This window comes from Octopus bimaculoides, chromosome 3, assembly GCF_001194135.2.
Source record: "Octopus bimaculoides isolate UCB-OBI-ISO-001 chromosome 3, ASM119413v2, whole genome shotgun sequence".
Taxonomy (NCBI): Eukaryota; Metazoa; Mollusca; class Cephalopoda; order Octopoda; family Octopodidae; genus Octopus; species Octopus bimaculoides.
In genome coordinates, this window is record NC_068983.1 from 118,356,835 (window position 1) to 118,361,118 (window position 4,284).

Consider the following 4,284-nt stretch of genomic DNA (forward strand, 5'->3'; position numbering starts at 1 on the left):
ATATATATATATATATATATATACATTATATATATATATATGTGTGTGTGTGTGACAAGGCTGGCCCTTTGAATTATAGGCACAACAGAAACAGGAAGAAAGAGTGAGAGAAATTTGTGGTGAAAGAGTACAGCAGGGTTTGCCACCATCCCCTGCCGGAGCCTTGTGGAGCTTTAGGTGTTTTGGCTCAATAAACAGTCACAACGCCCGGTCTGGGAATCGAAACCGCGATCCTATGACCGCGAGTCCGCTGCCCTAACCACTGGGCCATTACACCTCCACGCTCATTCACTACACCTTCACCAAAGACCTTATTGATATTTCAAGCTGTCTGGGATGCATTGGTTCCACGACGGAATTCATATTCATAAACAATACAAATTTTTTATTTATCCATGGGTTCACAAAAATTGATTTACAAGAGAAAACTCACAATATAATCAGACACCATGAATTGCATTTCGAAAAGTGATGATGTAACTTTTCAGTGTTGTAAAGAGTGTCTTTCAGGTTCCCTCTACCAAATCTACTCACAAGGCTTTGGTCAGTGTGAGGCTATAGTAGAAAACACTTGCCCAAGGTGCCACGCAGTGGGACTGAATCTGGAACCATGTGGTTAGGAAACAAGCATCTTACCACACAGCTATGCCTGTGCACACACACATATATATGCAATGAATCTGATTTTTTTGTAGGAAATCTATAATCAATGACACTGTTGTTCAAAAACGCATGAAATTTAAATATAAAATTACATATATTTTAAATAACTGGTGACAATCTTTCCACTCTCAGTGTAATCCATTCTTACTACTGCCTGTGTATTATCCATGATGAAGCAATTGCCACATCCTTTTGCCTTTTGCTGTTATGTTCTTTCAAATCTAATGGTAGACATATAGAACATCATGGATTTCACTACACCACCATCGTGCAACATTTATGTTTGTATAATATATCCTATACCCAAATATAAACCCTTCATTTTTGATGGGTACTACGCTAGTTAACTGTATATTCTTATTAGTTTTATATTCTGGTGAATTTATGTCTGTGAAAATAATTGTACATAATACTTAGTCCCTATGGAAATATTGTTTGTTATTGTGAATAACATAATAAAAAAATAATTTGTAATTTGTACCAAAGATTAAAATAATCAAGTTGAAACTAGTCCCTCTTATCTTTAACAAATCTAATAAAATCCAAGCTGACGATTAAGGTTGTACTACAAATATATATATGTGGGGAATGATGTGGAAATTTACAGAGTATAATGTTTAAATCACTTGTAGCAAGATAAATAACTTGTTCAATCCTGATTTAAGCAAGCAGCTTTAAGATCAATGTGTAGTTTGAATCTGATAAATTCAAATTTTGAGTTCAAATATACAATTATGAATAGATATCTACTTCCAGAGATGCTACGACTTTAATTATATCTATATACATCCATCGAATATAAACTAGAAAAAGTTTATAAGTTTCAGTAATATCATTGTAAGTTTTGGAAATTTTGCTTTCTATATTATATCAAAATTACTGTGAGATATATGTAAATAGCTTAAAAAAGATTATCAATTATGGAGAATCTGATAAAATTTACATCGAAATATATTGTTAAAAGCTTTATTTAGAAAACTAGGCTTCAGTATATTCTGCATCTACTTGTTAGGAATTTATAATGTTTATGCTATCCCATGAAATAAGGCTTGAAAAGAAAAGCATGAAAAAGACAATTCTTATGGTCTTAATCTTAAGATTAGCTGCTACTTGTATTACTATTTTCTTACAGGATAGATTGAGGCAAATACAGTGCTGTAAAGTTTGAACAAACTATATATGTCATGCATTCCTCAATCAGGGGATTAAGATATACCTTATATGCATACACATTTTTGACATTTAAACATTTCTCAAAATTTTTTTTAAATATATCTCTTAATTCATTCTAGTTAAAATTAAAAAATTGCATTTTGAGCAATTCATAATAAATATTTGTTTCATGTTGATAGTTTTAAGTTATTTATATAAATTTTTGAGGTTAGCTCTCATTTATGCCTAATTATTGGAATTATACTTGTTAGAGTGAAGATTTATATTGGTAATTACTTTTATTAATTAAAAAGAGACCTAGTTTTACTTTTGTTAGAGATAAGCAGAATCCAGTTTTATAAACGTTTTGTTTAAGATTATTGATTAAATTGTGTTTATTATTAACTGTACTGTAAATTTTATATTTACATTATTATATGCATTGATATAGCTTTCAGCTTCTGTCTTAGATAACTTTGTTTTTGCTTTATTTATACAGATAAGTTGTGTGAGATATATTCAGCCATGTAGTGCCTTATGGAGGTTTAAATAATTTTGGTAACTTGGATTCTATTCTTGGTTTGAATATTTATTTGGGATATAGTAGAAAAGCTTGCTCATTTATTTAATTTACAGTTCTTATAGCCATTCCACTTATTAATAGCTATTACATTTGTTGTTCATTTCCAAATATCAAACATTATCATTTGAAATATTCTGTCTATTCCCACCATAATATGATGAGACACTCCTAAACCAATTGTCAATGTTTGACTGTTGATAACAATATTTATTTTCTTAATTTCTGAGAGAAAAAAATACGTCATCTAGGATCTAGGACTTGAACAATAGAATGGTAAATTTTATAATTGAAACCAGAAGATATCAGTTTCAAATGTTTACCTCTGTACCACTTTAGTTGGTAATGGTTGCATATTTAACAAAAAAAAAAAAGATATTTTGAAGGTATCCTTACAAGTTTCTGATAATGTACATTGGCAGAGAAGTTCTATAAGATATTGCAATTAAAAAGTTTGCTCATGTTTGTGAACATTATTCCTGCAAGTTCTTTTTAATTCCTTAGTTGTTGAACTTACTTGATCTGTGTCTGTTAAATGTTGTATTAGATTTTCTTAAAGCATATAATTTAACCATATGCATTTAAAAATATACTTTCAATGTAACTTAATCTGTTATTGTCATCAAATTAGTTAAGTTTCTAAATTGTAAGATTCAGTTGTGACTTATTTTAATTATAAATAATGAGATGTTGATTAGGGTATGGTAGAGAGGATTCTTTAGAGGATTCTCTAGTTCAGGTGCCACAAAATGCATCTTATACACTCTTTAAAATGGTTGGTATTAGAAAGAGCAATTGGCCTTACAAATGGAACATACAAGGTTTTCCTTGACTGATTTAGGAGGTAGCAATACTAAAAAAGAATTGAATCAGTTTTTGATGACATGTCCAAACCATGCCAGCATGAAGAAGCAAATGTAACATATTTATCTTGATGACGCTTCTTGATTCTAACTGAAATTTTTTCACTAATGCTATTGGAAAGACATGGATGCCCAAATTTTCTGTTTGAACTCACCACATAGCATTAAGACATCCTGGATATTAGGACATCCTTAAATATTAATTTAGGTTTTCTTTTTGTTTCAAAACACCAACCACTTTACAATGTAGGGGATGCATTTTACTATAGCATCAGCACTTAGGTAATCTTATCCCTAGCTAGACTAACAAATCCTGTCCGTCTTACCCTTGTCAATAACTCAATATTTATAATTGAAATAATACATAACTAAATCTTGAAACTCTTGAAACATGACAATGAAAAGAATAACCCTTTAGCATTCAGATTACTCTGTCAAATATAATGCTTATTTATTCGCATTGTCTTCAATTGATCTGGCTGGTTTAAAGATAAAACAGTTAGAATATTTTGGCAGGATATAGCTGGTTTAAATGCTAAAGGGTTAACATAAACTGAAAGTATTTTGTTAAATTATATATATAATATTTAACAGACACAGATCAGGTAAGAGATTCAACAACTGAAGAGTATTTTATTACTAGATTCTCAACACCACCACCCCCTATTTATTCATATTTTGTACTTTTTAAGAATTAATATTTGATGAATATTTTTTTACTGTAAATTCTTATATTTTATCTTATAAAATAAGTAACCCATCTCATCATGTATAGACATGTATCATGCTCTTGTTTTGCTATTCCACTTAAAATTAGTGATCATAAAACATTTAACTGATAATAGAACTTTTCTTAATCTTTTTACCCCTTTTCTAATTACAAGTGAAATATGACCATGCGAGAGCACTGCAACCTTAACTAAATTTAAGTTGAAATCTCTTTCTGATATTTCATGTATTCTTGGGCCAATAACGATATTCATGTTTTGGTATTCATTCTTACTTTCGTTTGCCCCCCCCCCCCCC

At 30.2% G+C, this 4,284-nt stretch overlaps 1 protein-coding gene across 1 annotated transcript in view; it reads left to right on the plus strand.

Annotated features, from left to right (window-relative positions):
- Positions 1 to 25: 25 nt before the first annotated feature.
- The window catches only part of LOC106868417 (tubulin monoglycylase TTLL3), a 110,671-nt gene continuing 106,412 nt past the window's right edge, over positions 26 to 4,284 (plus strand). The window contains exon 1 of the mRNA XM_052966486.1: positions 26 to 1,500. The gene's annotated coding sequence lies outside the window, so the exon portion shown is untranslated. The remainder of the gene's footprint in view (positions 1,501 to 4,284) is intronic.